At 39.3% G+C, this 17,841-nt stretch overlaps 1 protein-coding gene across 2 annotated transcripts in view; it reads right to left on the bottom strand.

Annotated features, from left to right (window-relative positions):
• Positions 1-17,207, bottom strand: part of rnf19b (ring finger protein 19B) — a 39,811-nt gene extending 22,604 nt beyond the window's left edge. Inside the window, exons 1-2 of one of the 2 annotated variants that reach the window (XM_051391501.1) lie at positions 16,934-17,207; positions 7,931-8,042 (exon numbers count right to left, since the gene is read on the bottom strand). The gene's annotated coding sequence lies outside the window, so the exon portion shown is untranslated. The remainder of the gene's footprint in view (positions 1-7,930; positions 8,043-16,933) is intronic. The other variant, XM_051391500.1, reaches the window with a different exon arrangement.
• Positions 17,208-17,841: the final 634 nt, after the last annotated feature.

Below are 17,841 nucleotides of genomic sequence, written 5' to 3'. Positions count from 1 at the left end.
ACACACACACACACACACACACACACATACACACACAGATAAAACAGCACGTTCAGACTTGTAAATGAAAGCTGAAAATCATCAGCCACACACACACACACACACACACACACACACACACACACACACACACACACACACACACACACACACACACACACACACAGACCTCTGAGTGAGCACACAGAAGTGAAAAGTGATATCTACACACTCGCACGTACACATGATAATTACATCCTGTGTTGCTGGTACAATTACAGGCTGTGTGAGCTATTGCAAAGAGTGTGTGTAAGAGACACTTAAAAAGCTCTAATGTGTTATTAAGTTGCAAGTTATGTTTTTTGTTATTTGTTGTTGTGTGAAAAATAAATCCAGCTGCTTCTTAATGGGTTGAAAAAAACCATCAAAACTCAAACAAAAAAAGCAGTGAGCCGAAACATTTCCAGGAAGGTTTTCAAGAGGAATGTCAATTAAGTTACATTCAATAAATCAATACTAAACTGAATTAAACGACACAAACAGACTCCCACAGCAGTGCAGATGTTTTCTGTTTTTCTCTGACCAGCAAGTGACTGACCTCTCTGACTGACTTACGAGTTCACAAATCTGATTATGGCTGCTAGTCTAAAGACCATACACACACAAACAGACAGGGTAGTGCTGACCCAGCAAACGTCAGACCATTCAGGAGATTGTTACCCGTGTGTTCAGGTGACTGACAGATTAGCTGACCAGTCACTGAGGAGCAGACAGACAGAGAGACGTCTGCCAAGTGCTGGCTTCAGGCTGAGCTGAGAAGTCTGAGTCTGTTATAATTTCCAGGTCGTTAAAAAAAAAGGCAGACAACCCCAGACGATCCAAAACTGATTATAGGCTATTATTTTATTTGGATATTTAACCTAAGATCTTCTCAGACAGAATAAAGAGAACTGGGCATACTGTGTTATGTTAATGGTAATTTCGATGCACTTTAATTTACATTTATGCATTATTTTTGTGTTTTTAGAAACTTTTAGAGCCACTCTGACTTCTATGCCCCCCCAGTGTCATAAAAGCAGTAACAGAAAAAGTATTCAGATCCTGTTCGGATCCATTTTTTGGTGATTCTGGCGACCCCTGTGGACAAACGCGGTTTCCACCACCTCTTTAAATTAATTTCAAGGGGAATCCCACACAGTGGCAGGCTTTAAGGACAACAGAAATAGCAAGTCTTCCTGCTGATGGTCTTGTATGCTTATAGAGGTTATATAGAGGTGTCAGTTATAAATTGAGACAGTTTCATAAGCAGTTAAAAACTCCTTGTAACAGGTTTAGGTAAAAGTCCCTGTGAAAATACTCCACTACAAATAAAAGTAAGTAGAGAAGTAGCAAAAGTATGTGAGTATTAAGTACACATTTTGCAGAAAAATGGTTTTGGATTTATATTACTGCTGCATTAATGCGTTTGTTGCTTTTTACTTCTGTAGATATTTAAGGTTGAGCTCATTTTTAACTATTTAATATGCCGTTGAGTAGTTTAATCTACAGCAATGCATCATATTCTATAAGATCATCTTGTCGCGTGGCTGTCCTGTGAGAACTACACATCAGAAAAATAGCCTGTTTGTGACAATGCATTTAGCTAATCCAAAGAGGGGGGATTAAATAGTTTATTTAGCTTAAGTAGGAGAATTTTCTCATAAAGGAACACTTAATTCTTCAGATTGTCCGAAACACCAGATTTGGAACAACATGGACTGGACAGGAAGCGTATTTAAAATTGTAATCTGAAAACATTTACAAGTATAAAGTTATATGAAAATGAAATACTCAAGTAAAGGTAAAATATCTTGAAGTACAGTACTTTCCACCACTGCAATAAAGAAACTGATAGCCAGAGGCAATGCATGACGCAATATTTTTAGGGATGTTCTGATCGGATCTGACCTTATAGAGGGGAACGAAAAGAGGCCAGACGTGACTGATCCACATTAAACACAGTTTCTTTGTCAGTGTCTTTATAAATGAGCATAAATTCATTCAGCCACAGTGTACTGCTGACTCAATTATTGGCACCACATTAACATCCCTGGAGCATAATACTGTCCTATTCATCCCAATGAGTTCCACACAATGAGGTAGCTGTTATAAAGGTTTTAAACAGAGCAATTATCAGTCTGATACTCAGTATTGTTAGATACTCTGAGTTTAGATATCAGAATCGGTTTGGGGAGAGAAAAGCCTTAATTATTATTATTTTGGGGTATTCTATTAATAGGGTTCAGTACATTCATCTACATTCATCAGAGGTGGAAAAAGTACACACATTCTTTACTCGAGTAGAAGGACAGATACTTAAAAGTAGAAGTACTGATTCAACTTATTTACTCAAGCTGAAGGGGAAAAGCACAGCGTACAAAATGTGCTGAGAGTATAAAAGCAAGAAGTACTGTCTTTGTTTCTCTGAAGGACATTACCGGCTGTTTCTGTGGAAAGCTAACTGAAACTTCAATTAGGGTCAAGTCTCCCTCTCTTGTCTGTCGCTTCTTGTTACGTTTGTCATGCGCTATGTGGGCCGGTCTCGATGCTGGGAAGGCGCGCAACGATGCAAAAAACAGTAATAATAGATAATTCCCCTCAAATGCAGTAAAGCTAAAGAAGAATGAAGCCAATTGAAAATGTCAGGAGTAGAAAGAAAAATAAAAAGAGAAAAGTACAGACACATAAAAAAAGAACTTTGTTATTTCCCACTTTTGCTCATTTTGAAACACTACCTTTGAACTCAGTGGCCAATTTGATGATTCATGCTGATGTCTCTCTAAGATAGAGAAGAAACTTCTGATGCTTAACCAGATACTAAAAAATAATCCCAACCTGCTGCTGTTTGATATTCACAACCTTCAAACAGATGTGAGGGACTGATAACCTACATTACAGCACCAACACGCTGCAAGGCGACGGAAGAAAAACACATCTGAAGCCATGAATCAATAAAAGAGGAGGATTTCAGCTGGTAGAGTAAACGCTGAAACATTTCTGTGCATTTTTTTTTCTACACACACAACTACATACTGTACCAACACATACATATCCATTAATAGTTGCCATAGCAGCCATCACTCGCCATCTTCTCAGGGTCAAACTGGGTCTCCACTGAAATGTGTGTAAGTGTATAAAAAGCCCACAGCTCCTAAATATAACCTCCCACCGGCTGAGTTTGTAATAGCCCTCTCGTCTGCTGCACTCTGAGCATCAAACACACACACACACACACACACACACACACACACACACCAAACACACACACACACACACACACACACACACACACACACACACACACACACACACACACTATCGCACAGTGTCACAGATGGCAGCCTGTGTGTGTGTTTGTTTGTTTGTGCGATAGAGCCCTGAGCACTCAATGCTTTTTGAGATAGGAGTTTTGATTTTGATTTACTCTATAAATTTGAACAGTAGATCTGTGTGTGTGTGTGTGTGTGTGTGTGTGTGTGTGTGTGTGTGTGTGTGTGTGTGTGTGTGTGTGGGTGTGTGTGCGTAGCTTTCATCCTCGTCCAACACAGGACTCCCATTTAGCCCAGTGATCAGGAACTGGAATCAAACTGGTGAAACTTTAATCGCGTGCCAATTCTGTAATGTTGCTTCATGATATCAAGCTGCGTACTCTGATGAAGAAACACCTCTCTCTTTCAAACAGATGTCTCAACACACACACAGACACATACATACACACACAGTCCGCCACAAGCTGTTTGTTTATGGGGGAAAAAAGAGGAGGTAATTTTCTCGTGTACTGATAAAGATTTCCTGCTCCTTCAAGGAGGTGAGATGAAACGACTGAGATCAGAAAAACAGGTTTCAGGTCTCTGGTTTCTGCTCATTTCTCACATTTCTAATTGAAGGCTCACTTCTGATCGTCTGTTCCAGTTTGATTGATCTCTCCGTGACGTATGAGTGTACATAAACACATTCAGGTGTATCAATACCTGAACATCCTGTGAACTCTGACTGAAGTATTTAACTGAAGTGGACTTACTCACACCTGTTTTTCTGCTATGATAATCCAAAATGTCTGCTGTGATTAAGGTAGATATTTTTTGGTTATGAATAAAATGTGTCTGATAGCATCACAAGTTTTTAGTAGATTTCTCAATATATATGATACACTTTGACAAATCAATACTAATTAGACAAGATGAAACGAAACAAAAAGTACCCAACAACATGTATTCACTCCATGCATCAAACAAACAAGCTCAATCTCAATATCTTCATATCTGATCAACTATTATACTGTTAAATATAAACATACATCTTTTATAATGGCAATCTCCATTGAGTACCCCCATCTTTTATCCATCGACAACTATATGATCCTATACTTAATTATTATATTCAAGATTGTTATAGGCAAAAGAAAGCATTTAAGAGTTTAGTAATTAAATCTAAATATTAAGTATTTTGTCGGAAACTAAATTCCATGCTTTTCAAGACTTTTCAAAACCTGCAAATACACAGGGTTTTGTAATCTTGTAGATGTTAAATAATAGTTAATTTCAGAATATTTAACACTATTTTGTTAAATGAAAAAGGATTTTGTTAACAGTTAAAATTTTGCTATTTGATGTCATGTTGATTTCACTGCTAACTTGATGACTCATTGATTTGATTTTATTGTATATATAAAATATACACATTACTGATAAGTGGTATAATAAACTTTCTTCTTATCATTATATGCTCATACCGGTATTTTTCAAAGGGTTTTTCAGGTATCATTTTATCATTAGTATCGAAACGTTTAAAACTGTCTTTCACTGTTACTATCACTCTTCTCACTGTTACTGTTTTGATATTTAGTGAATAATTGTTCTATTTGTGAAGCACTTGTGTTATATAAATACATCTTTATGCATCTGAGGTCATTTAAGATTTCTTCACATCTTCTGGTGAAACACCTCATCAGCATTAACACATTATCTGCAAAAACACAGAGAAAACTGCAAACATGCATAAATGTTAAATAAACAAAACAAAATAAAATGTATCATTCGTGGTGGGAATTACATCAGTGTCCCAGTCGTTAGATAACGAGAGGGTAGAGATTCGATTAGTTCTCTGAAGACATTCACATGGTGCAAAATGTGCACTGATGGTTGAATAATGATACTTATGCTCTAAAGTAATAGCGGGAGAATTGAGTGTGTGTGTGTGTGTGTGTGTGTGTGTGTGTGTGTGTGTGTGTGTGTGTGTGTGTGTGTGAGCTGAATTGAGCAGCAGTGGAGTAGGAGGACAAATGTGGAACAAAGTGTGTGTGTGTGTGTGTGTGTGTGTGTGTGTGTGTGTGTGTGTGTGTGTGTGTGTGTGTGTGTGCGTGTTGATAACAAATCAAGTCCAGATTGTGAAGTTCTCAGGCTGTTCAGACCTATCTGCCAAATGACGGCAATGATCACAGTGCATACGTGCACTGTGCACACACACACACACACACACACCAACTGAAACCTCCTCTTCTCACACTCTCGCTGCACTGGCAAAGCATTTCTCGTTCCTCTATCTTGTTTCAGTGGCTCTCTTGTTCTTTTTTCTTTCTTTCGCTCTCTGTTTCACACACACACACACACACACACACACACACACACACACACACACACACCTATACACACAAACACACACACACACACACCAGGCCGCTCTTATGCACTGTCCTCCACTCTCTCTGCCCTCCATCCCCTGTTAAACTCTTTTTCTCCTTTCTGTTTTTAGGAAATGAAAGTTTTTGTTGTCTGAACTGACAAAAAGTTCTGTGCAAATAAACGGATGGTCCTATGTGTGTGTGTGTGTGTGTGTGTGTGTGTGGGGGGGGGGGGCACGCGCTGTGGTTTGTAGATTACAATTATGCTACATAACAGCTAACAAATATCAAGATTAAACTGTGTTAATTGTACTTACATTTTTAGAATTTAGTTTAAAATGTCCAATTGTTGACTTTTCTGCACTAAGACATAACCCACCCCTACTTTGTGCACTCCTTGAGCTTCCATCTAGTGCCACCCTCAGACCTAAATGTCAAATTTGCACAAAAGAGATCTCATTATTGATTATTGATTGTTCTAAACACTCTTCTGTTGCCACCCAACATCTGTTGCTGCTCTGCAAAAGTATAATCCAACCCATTATCCTCTATTGTTCTCCCTGTTTCTTCACCATGCTAACTACCTCCAATAGGAACAAACTCATACAATACGCATCACACACAACGCCTCCAAAATAACTGGTCTCCCCACCTTCAAGACCTCAACAACAAAGCCGTTACAAGCTGAGCATACGCCATAGCGCATGATCCCCTGGCACCACCTCAACCCTTTTGTCCGCTCTGTCATATATATAAATCTTGTTCTCCAGATGTAAGGAAACATGCATGTTTGGAACAGACCTCAGCAAATGTCACATCAACATGATTTTAATTGTTTGTTTCAGTGAGAATTAAAACGGTGATGCAAAAATCATCATTCCCACTAATTGTGAATCATATGGCAATATTTGTCAGAATAATTGCAGTATGATTTTTTTTACCACGATTAAGACAATAAAGAATGTAGCTAAATAGGCAAGTTGCAATGAAATTTGGATGAGCGCCTTCAGTCTCTCAGTGGGGATAAACCCTTCGGATTTTAATGACTCACTGGTCTTTCTTTTCCTTTTACAACTTCATGACAAACTTTACATTTAAGGTTCTCAGGAAAAACAAAATCATTACTATTTTGTTTGTTCAATCCGACACGTTTGTACGTGGTGGTGTAATAAAACTGCTGCCTCTAAAGGCCACCAGTGGGGCTTTTAATCTTATGTCTTTATGGGATGTTAAAACTATAACGCTCAGTGTTCCAAAACTACCATAATGAAACCTTACAGCCCAATTCAAGGTTCGTAATGGGTTTTCCTGAATCAGACACAAGACACAGAGAGAGAGAGAGGGACAGAGAGAGAGGGAGACAGAGAGAGAGGGAGAGAGAATAATCTGTTCTCAGACACACTGTAAATCTATGCCTCAGCACTTTGGGATCCTCAAGTCTCTCCCTGCAGAGCACGGCCAAACAACACACTGCAACTGGCAGCACACACACATGCGGTACATATACTCAGCTACCAGTTTATTAGGTACACCCATCTAAAACTGATGTTCAGTTTTTGTTGAAACTGTTTTTAGAGGTGTTTATCCAACTTTATGATCATTCTGGAGGTTTCAGTTTGTGGTTTCTATTATTCTGTCCACCTCATTTATACCGATAAATATTATTTCTAAATATTAGAAACACCTCTCTCAATAACAACTGAACATTACAACTTTAATAAAGGATTTATTGCAGGACTATTGTATTAGACTGCATTACACACAGATTATATGGACTAATGCTGAGCTGATGAATCAATTGACAAAAGATTTTAATAACAGTTCATCCTTAAAAAAATAAATGTTCTGTTTGCAGCCTCTCAAATGTGATGATTTTCAGTTTGATATCATTGTAATTCGAACATGTTAGATATTGGGTTTTAGGTTTAGGTTTTTAGACTCTTGGTTTGGCAAAACAACCAATTTAAAAACATCTAAAAATAAATTTCTTATTGTAGGTTACAAACCTAGCATGGACAACCAGGCATCAGCAAACACACTTTCACCAGGTTACTGAGCATAAAATGACATTTACAACAGGACATTACCTAAAAGTTACTCAAAATCAAATAAACTGTCTACTAAAATTATTTAACATCGCAACATAATAAAAAAAAACTAAGAAACAAGGAAGCCATAGACTTAAATAACATAATAAGATTAATAAAAGGCTGAACTGATTCAAGCTGCGTGGGCTCCTCTCATTAGAGAGGCCAAGAAATAACTGGCCACACACACACACACATACGATACCTGTGCTTCAGAATAATCCACTGTGTGCTACAGGTGTGCTGCTCTGACAGCTGATTGCTGTTATGCAACAAGATGATTCACTGTCGGTCTCGACACATCTACAGGATTCACACTGCAACACACAAGTAAGTGTCCTGTGTGATATGGCCTCAGAAAAATGTATTTAAAGGTCCAGAAATTAAATATAATATTCATAGGCATGTTTTCATTAGTGTATAACAACCTGAAATAAGAGTTAAGTGCTTGTTACTTACTTGTTAGTGCTGTAATGAGCCTTTTATATTTAAAGATGCCCCCCGGGGCCCCCATGTTCTAAAAAACACCCTCAAAAGTGTCCCTATGGTAAAGGTTTGTAGGTTTGTATATGTTGCTTTCCTTAAGGGTATTGTATGTTTATGTGCAATTAGTATAGGACTTAGAGTGACCTCATTTATATGTTTTTGTTGGTCATTTATTAGTACACTTTACTGGCCAGTATGCCTGTATGTCTGCATCGCTTCACTTTAAATAATAAAAATGTGATCACTAAATAAAACTGTTTCACTATAAAGCAACTTTCTGCACTCTGGTGCGCCCTCAAACAGCATGAATCCACCACTGTACTCAAGTGATGTACAAGTACCTCAAAGTTTAACATATGTGCAGCACTTGATAATGTACTTACTCAACTTCCACCACTGCCAGTGACACAATGCAGCCTTTTCAGGTCACATAATAATATCATGGTGGGGAAATATATTTCCCCATTCTGCCAAACACATTATTTATGAAATGTCCAGAGATCTTTCCTAAGAACTTCGCTGCTGTTTGTTGTCTTTGCTGATTCTCATGAAGGCTGTCGGGCCTCTCTGACTCTGAACTTCTTGTGACACCAGCGAAACTGCAGATCTGCTGGAAGCTTATGAATGCATCATCTAAAAAACAATAATGTTGTTCGTGCACCAACAGTGACGCACGAACATGAAGCTCAACCCTCATATGCTGTAAACAAACAATTGGCTCTAATGATGTTATGATTTTAGTACAGATTCCACACGCATCCATTATACATAAGCAAGCACAGAAAACACAACATGCCTCAACAAACCATTTCACCAGTCTGCACATGGTTTGCGCTTATATTACTCAACCACAATTACATCTGAACAAAAAAAACACTGACCTCGGTCACACAAAACAAAAAAAGAGTACAAAAATAGTACTCTCGGAACATTTTTCTTTCTAATGTTTCACTAAATAGATTATCCTGTTGTTGCCCTCAGTGTCCAAGAGCATCTTATCGCTTTGCATAAGAGCATCAACTAAAAGCCTGTAGTCTAAACTGACTGATGACATGATTGAACGTGAACAAACAGATCCATAGAGAGCTGGGGTCCAGCAGACGGCTCGGCTCAGCCTGTTTGTAGTGATACTGACTAAAACCCTGTTAATCTGAGAGCCGGGGGCCGAACAGGTGGTCCCCTTTTCAACCAGGAGCTAATAATGCATTATGTGTATCTGTGTGTGTGTGTGTGTGTTTGGGGGAAGAGCTAATTAGAGACCATCAGCTAATAGGCACTGAGGTAATAAAGTAAACCGCTCGCTAGCTGACCTGCTTTAAAGACGCATCTCTGTCTGCTTCTCATGTTTCTACAGAGCAACATCAACCATAGTGTGCTCTCAATCAAACTGAAAAAAAAAAGCTGATTATTTTATAGGATGTGGTTTTACTGGTGACGGAAGAAAGACTTGTTACTTAAATAAAGCAGCAAATGTAAAATTTCTGCATTACAAGTAAAGTTCCTGCATTCAAAGTTTGACTTATCTTAAAACTGTTATTGCTTCCTCTGCAGCTTTGGTTCAAGAAATATGTTGCAGATTGATTAAATTTAACTGTAGAGCCCTGCAAATGCACCTCTCTTCACATTTTCTTTTCTTTCGTCGGTTTAAATCATCTACTTTTCTCATATGGAGCGTAAATATTTAAAAGGTTTCACTAAGAAATATTCATTTTATACAAATATTTAATGCTCAGACGTAACCCAGGTCAAATTTTATAATAATTATTCTTCCTGAATCCGTACTGGGTGCTACATGTTTAAATACATACATTTAACAGCCTACTGCTGGACACTACAAAAATGGAAATGAATGCTAACAACTGCTACACTATTAGGTCATTTTACAGCACTGTAATGTAAAAACAAAAGCAGGTAAAGCAAACAGGTGTTTATCTACTTACATAAAATCCACTGTGACTTGAGTTTGGCATTGTTAGGTACGCCTATCTTAAACTGGTGAAGTGATTGAGGCTATGAACTCATTGTAAAACAGTTTACTGATGTAATAAATCAAGTGAGAAGTAGGGTCATTTCTCCATTACAGTCAACACAAATGCACTCCTTCTTGCAGCCAGGGAGTCGCCCCCTACAGGCCATTAGAAAGAATGTAAGTTTAAGTTACTTCTGCAGTGGCATCCCGGAAGCTCTGTCCACTAATTATTTCAGTGACTCTGACCTAAAGTGATAAATCTGTGTTTTAAATATGAAACACATAAGGTTTAAAAGGTGACTGAAAGCAGCTCGGATTGAATTTATTTTCAAATGGCAGTTTTCAGGATGGAAAATGTCTGCAGAAACTTCAACTCAAATCTAATTAACTGCTGTTAATTTGTATGTTCACTATGTTTTAAACAATCATACAAAAAAACGTGTCTGAATATGCTACTTCAGCTAAAGCATCGGAGCTCTGATGCCAGCATGACACGGAAGCAGTGCATTCAGCCATATTGTGGAAATGACTGTATATTTATGTTTGAGTATAAAGTTTAACTGTTCAACTGCAGAGGGAACCTACATCCTCATGTAAGGTGAAGCTAATGAAAGCTAGTGAGCAGAGTTATTATGGGGATTTTGTTGTTCCAGCTGCACTTAACCAACAGCAGTAAAGTAGCCGTTGTTGCGTTGTTAGGCAGCGTCCAGACCCGAGGTGGTCATGGTTTTTATGGACCACGCAGATCACCGGCACAGACTGCACATTCTCATTATTAGTGGCTAAATGTTCCTTTTAAAGACGAAAGGTCAAGCAAAACGTCCTCATTTTGGAGGATCTCTGTATCTTTTTGAGAACATTTGGTCCTCGTAGAAAAAATACAGGAACACACACACACACACACACACACAAGGCAAGGCTACTTCCAGTGAGCAGAAGGACCGGCTGACTCACACAGATTAGATATCACGACTGATTAACTGGGTTATAATGACACATTAGAGCAGGAAAAAAACGCCAACCTCTTTTTTCAGTGTTGATTCTCAGTGTACTGGGTGACCTCATTGGAGACTCCACCTACACTGCTGCTTTCATCACACAGCCACAAATTAGGAATCTTTGTTAATTAATAATTCAGAAAGGCCATGCCCTCTTTCATCATCCCGCAGTTATACCTGCAACCATTCTGCATCGGCACCTGAGACCTGCTTAGTCCAACTGTACTCCTCTAGTGTTGGCGGGAATAAAGAAAACAGCTCGAGGTAAAAAACTGAAACATCTTGGTTTATGTCCAAGCAGGAAACTTCAACAATCACTTCTCTTCCTTTGTATCATTCTTAACTGTAAGAAAACTGTAAATATTCCAAAGAACTTCTGTAGGAAAATAAACAGTTCACCTAACAGTAAAAGATCCACTTACTAGCCTTTTCCAGAGTGTTTAAACGCACCCTTACAGTGTTTAATGCTGATGTTCACGTTAACATCTGAGTTAACATCTAACATTTGTTACTTAGCACTAAACATACAGTAGGCTACAACTGAGGCCGATGGGAATGCCCTTTGTGTTGTAAGTATTTGATCATAAAGCAAAGTATTGGATACAGTTTTGACATGAGGATGGTAACAAAGCACGCACCGAATTTCATGGGCCAAACATGGTGCCGTGCGGCTGGCAATGGTAAAAATGAACTATTTCTCACCCTCATGTATGTTTAAAAACAGACAGCAACTTTAGCTGGCACAGCTCCTGGTTTGTTTCTGGAACAATTGGAGTGAGCGGGAAACCGGGTTTTTACAGTTCCCAGAAGAGCAAAAGACTTACCTCATATTCACTCTGAACAGCTTATCCTCTACCACCCAAAACCAACATTCAACCCATCACTTCACAAGCATTTACCCTCACAACAGCTTTTAACGCTCTTGAATGAACATGTTAGAATAATTTGACCTTTAAGGAGAACTAGTCCATTAAATACCTTGCTCATTAGCAACTAAACAGTTGGGTTTTGATCAATATTCCTGCTAAGAGTTAGAAGATTGACACCACAGTGTTATTTCTCTTTCGTTTAATCCATACAGAAACCGCAGTGTATACAGTCCAGTCTTTATGCTAAGCTAAGCTAACTGCCTTGCTGGCTGTAGCTTCATATCTATCGTACAGAAATGAAAGGGTATCCATATTCTTTTCTATCTCTTGGCAAAAAAAAAGAAAAGAAAGGATTTGGGACCAGAGCGTCTTGCTCAAAGACTTTGGTCGTAGTTTACTGTTAGCCTGTAAAAATATATTTCTGCAATGGAAGTGTGTGAGAAAGTAAAAAAAAAGGCAAAAAAAAAGTTGTTTTTAGTCACAACATTTGAAGGCAACTTGTTTCAGTGAGAATAAAATTGCACTTGTTTTGAGGGTGAATATGAGACATTTGCGTCACATGTCTACATCTTCACAACTAGAAAGGAAGTGAGTTTGGTGACTTTTGCACAGGAAACTCCAACGATTGGTGAAACTGGTGAAACTGGCCACAACAGCCCACAACAGCCCACTCCTTTACAAATGTCTCTTTCTGTCTCTGTGGTTGGCATTATACAGCTATTATTTTCACACAGCCAACTTTGAACTGCGCCTTTAAGAATGTGCTACACAACTTCAAAGCCTCTATTTATTCTCATTAGATTCAGTATAAATACTTTACACCCATATCACCAATTGTAGTTTTATCTCGCCATCAAAAGCAAAGACATCCCATCAACCACACCCGTTGGAACAAATAAATGTGTGATAATTTTCTCACACTGTTGATGTGATCTGAAAGTCAGCGTGGACACAGACATTCAAAAATGAAGCTGTTTCACTTTCAGCAATGGTTTTTGTTCATGAGAAAATCAACACTTCCAGTAAATGACTGGGATGAAACTAACAGTTTGAAACACAGCCTGAGTTGAAGTTATTGTCGCACAGAACGTGAAGTACTTATTGTTTACTGTCAATATCTCACACAGCTACAAGAAACCCTCTGCGAACAGCAGAGCCACCCACATAAAATGCTGTAGATACCGTGTTATTTTGTAAGCAAAGCGACTGGTTTTTAGTGTGCAAGCGGGCCCAAGTTGATATTACCAATAATGGAAGCAGTTCTTCCTTCTGTGGAAAATGAACCACCCTGACGATCAGGCATGATGGCCTGCTCTTCCCAGGAATCGAGCTCTCTCTCACACACACACACGCACACACACGCACACGCACACACACACACACACACACACACACACACACACACACACACACACACACACAATCTGAACACTGTCAATGTGTGCATAACCCTCTCCCCTAGAAAACATCTGGTAAAATGTGCTTCATCCTAAGATTTGGCCTTCCTTTGACACCCTAAAGCAAATGCCAAATTAATTTGAACACGAATGCAGGGGAGAGGATTTATTATCTACTAATGTTTACACGCCCATTTTCAGTGGAAATGCACTAACGCTTCACAGTTGGCCAATTTCCATATCACCACTTTAATGACTCTGCAGTGTTAGAAAACCAGACTGCTGATTTACAGTTGATATATTTGTGAATATGACTTTGATACTGTGAAGCGTGTAATAAGTTGGGTGTGTTATCATTAAGATTTTTTTCCGTATCAGCAGACATCTCATCATTTTCCAGGACATTTTTTCTTAACAATACAGGACAGCACTTGCTCACAAACACACGTCATATAATCTACCGGTAGGCCAAGTATTGACTCACTGAACCACCGTTTGATTCCTCCTTGCTTCATGATGCAGGGTTCATGATGAAGTGTCTCAGGTAGCATTACAGGTAGGTGACCAGCATTTATGGTGCACTTGGCGGTCCTCACCACAGCCGCGTGGAGTTGGCGTCTGCGGCGAATTGACTACAGTTTACCACAGCATTAGCTCATGAGTTCAAATCAAGCAGAATTTATCTTGTTTGGAGAAGAATCTTCTCACCCATAGCTTAATAAAAGTAAAGCTAGAAAGTGAAAGTGTCTGCACCTTGGTTCACGTAGGAGATCTGACTTAGGGCATGAAATAATATTAAAATTTTCTATGACAAAATAGATTATTTTCAAGATATTTTGTCAATTTCTCTGTGATTCCATGCCTGGAAAACTAATCTTTAAATGTGTAGGGTGCGTGGGAACCCAGCTATCTCTCTATCTGTCTATCTATCTGGAAAAAAAACTCATAATGTTCTCATTTTTAGGAATAAATGCAGTGGGAGGCAGATGGACACACAAATGGAGAGTTTGAGCATTTTCTCCCTTTTCCACTGATTCTCATTAACACATGTATCCCTCTCCTACACACACACACACACACAAAGTACATTCAGAGTCCAGAGCGATGCACTGGAAGGTGGAGGTAGAGAGAAATCAGCTTCTATAATTAGAGGAGCGTTCAGGAGCCATACTGCTGAGTTGTTGAATGTTTAATGTCAGGCCTGCAGGCGTTTCAGTTGCAAAGAGCCAACCTGTGAGCCCCTTCACACCACCTCTTAACACACACAGACTCATAACCCCCCCTCACAAACACACAAACTGGGGCCTGCACAGAGGGGCGGATGAGGTGAGCAGCCGTAACAACAGTAAACTGGAGGAGGGGATTCAGGTTTCAGAGAGGAAACAGCAGCACAATGCATGGACACAGACACGGTGCATCTGACTACTGAGCGTGTAATTCCCGACTATTATCTGTAACATGAACTACATAATGACACAGGAACCCAAACCTCCTCTGGATGAGGTAATGGTCAAACACATCTGCTGCAAAAAATCTGGCACAAGAAAAATCTGTGTGAGTGTTTGACTTCACATCCGTTATAAAGGTTTTATTGTTCTAACAAGATATTTTCAGCAAGAAATGTTTCTTGTTATAACAATATACTATTCATCTTATTATAACATAACTTATAGTTATAACATGAAGCGTTATATAACAATAAAGTCTACATTGTTATTACAATAAAGCAATATAAGTTATCATAATATAACGTGAGACTTTTCTTGTTATAACAATAAATTATCACTTAAAGCATGAAATGTTTCACCTTACAACACAAGATAAATAGTTTATTCTAATACCAATAAAAGTAGCTGGTTATAACAATATATATTTTTTTATGTAATGACATGATACTGAATATGCTTCTGCAGAAAACATATGGTTCAACAAATACTACCATTAACACCCTGTCCAGCAGAGCTGTACATGTCTTAAAACAATATTATCTTTTTATTATATGTGCAGTTTTGGACAGAATAATAACAAACATCTCAAAGGAAACAGTGTTGATAAAAAGATATAATATAATATATAATATATATTCAAGGTCAGAGTACTGTTCTTAAACTAGACCTACTCTAAGAAGCATTTGCCAACAACTCTTTGTCTTTAATTTTAGTGACGCACCAGTGTTGACACCTGGGCTGTGTTGGCAGCAGTAATGACCTTATTAAACAGATCTGGTATCAGCCAAAAGTGACTAATCCGTCTCATCTCAGTTACTTTCATTAACAAACTATAACACATCTCTGTCTGTAGTGTAATACCTTACTTAATATGACATTTCTGTGATTAGCATCAGACAATTGCTTCAGCCAAGCTATCAGTCAAGCTCTAGGTGTCAAACCGTGAGAGGAAAAGGAGATTCTGTGCATCTCTGTTGATTTCTAACGGAAAAGCATCAACTGGATGGATTCAGGACACTTCAGACTGTATCAGGTTGAGATGTTTGTCACTGTTTCTTTTCCAATGGTAAAAACACACAGCAATGTGAAAGCTCATAATACCACTGTCACCCATCCTAAACCTCACAGTTGTACCCATTACCCATATAGTTGTTACTACAGCCTCACTAGTTCATTAGAGTGCTGTTGTTTTTTATCTTTAAGGTTACAAATATTATACATTATACGAATATTTACAGCTTCAATATTTACATAAACCCTTCATTTTGGAAGTTGTCTCTTCATCAAGGCAACCAAACCTATTATTACACTGCTGGAACATTTTCCACATAAAGTATGATAACAAAAATCTGTCCTCAAACACAAATAAATCCCCCTAAATATTCACATCATATTTCTGTGCAGGCTTTATAGGGCTCAATGTCACTGTAAGACCTCCTCTTACAGTACACTATCATAATATCTCCTCTGTTCTTAGCTCTACTGCCTAGCTCTTCCTTTTTTCTTTTAAATTCCCAAGTACTTTAATGTATTTTGTTCTGTCTTTTCAGGAAAATACACCATGTCCTCAGCCCAAACAGTGACCAGGGAGTGGCGGAGCAGACTGGAATGTTTTAAAGGGAAAGCCAGGGAAGGATTTTTAACTCTCAGTCATCCTGGATGACTTGGACAATGACTGTACTGAAGCTGAAGACATTTTGTTTTTATAGTTTATGATTATGTCCAGACCTGAAGCAGCACTGAGGGCTGGATTCCTCTCCTCCCTCCAGGTACCGGTACAGCCTCCTACCTTATGTTTAATGATATTTTTTTGGGGTGCTTTTGGTCTGAGTTGACCCTCCTGACAGGCAGATGCAGAAAATGTGAGTGTCATACTTGTGCATAATCATAGAAAAAAAAAAACCAATGATTTTAGGGTTTGTGGTGGCAAACTGCTGCACTCCCTTTAAGGTGGCCCTTTATTCTGCTTTATGAAGATAGTCTACACAAGGAGCAGAGCCTCTTAAAGCCGTCTCACACAAACAGCTCATACAGCACTTACCTTACTGCTCAGGACCGGATTTCTTCCGACAGGGGAGCGATGCGACGGCCACTTCAGCTCCTTATGCTGGCTCCCTTCCTTCGGTAAGAAGGAAGCCGTCGGTAAGAAACAGCCCTAACGTTACCGTGCCCGTCTCTCTCCTCTCGGGGTGGGTGGGGAGGTGGGGGGTTGGGTTAAGGGAGCTTCGTGCAGGTGACGGCGGCCTCTTAAGTCTTCCTGCGCCCCCGGGAGCGCAACGCTGAAGCTCAGTGTGATCTCCGCAGCTCGACTCCGCTTCGCCCTGTCTCTGCCGCTCCTCCTCCTCCTCCTCCTCCTCCTCCCCCTCCTCCGCCGCTGCCCCTCTGACGTCAAGAAGGAAAGCCCCGGTCGGTGACGTCACGCCGTGCCCCAGTACGGAAACCCCACCCCAGTGGCGTTACCTCCCCTTCAGGAAGTTCACTTATCATTTACTGTAAAATAACCAAATGAGTGCCGGAAAGAGGAGATAAAAAGGAAAGTAACCAGGAAGTGTTTTGTTTAGATGGTGAAATTAAAAAAACAAAAACAACTTCCCAAATTACGGTCCTTCATCGCTGCTCTGCTCGGCTGTTTGACTGTGTTTGTTTTCTGAAGAGCTTCACAGAATGACAGCGGATGATGGTATCGCTCAGCGCTCTTTCATGATCATCTCCAGATCATCCTGTTGTGAGCTCCACAACTCCTTCAGACACCTCATCCACTGCTTCAGTAAAACCAATAGTGCTGCAGTTTAACCACAGGTTCTTTAATTACAAGGACCCGTGGTGTTAGAATATTCATTGGTATGTTTTCATTTGGGTATAATGAAGTTGTGTTTTTGTTACCTCAGTTTCTTATTTAGCTCTCATTTCAAACCCAGACGCCAGCGGTGTTCAGTTAGTCGCTGCTAG

This window comes from Dicentrarchus labrax, unplaced genomic scaffold (genome assembly GCF_905237075.1).
Source record: "Dicentrarchus labrax unplaced genomic scaffold, dlabrax2021, whole genome shotgun sequence".
Taxonomy (NCBI): Eukaryota; Metazoa; Chordata; class Actinopteri; family Moronidae; genus Dicentrarchus; species Dicentrarchus labrax.
This window is presented reverse-complemented; position numbering and strand designations above follow the sequence as displayed.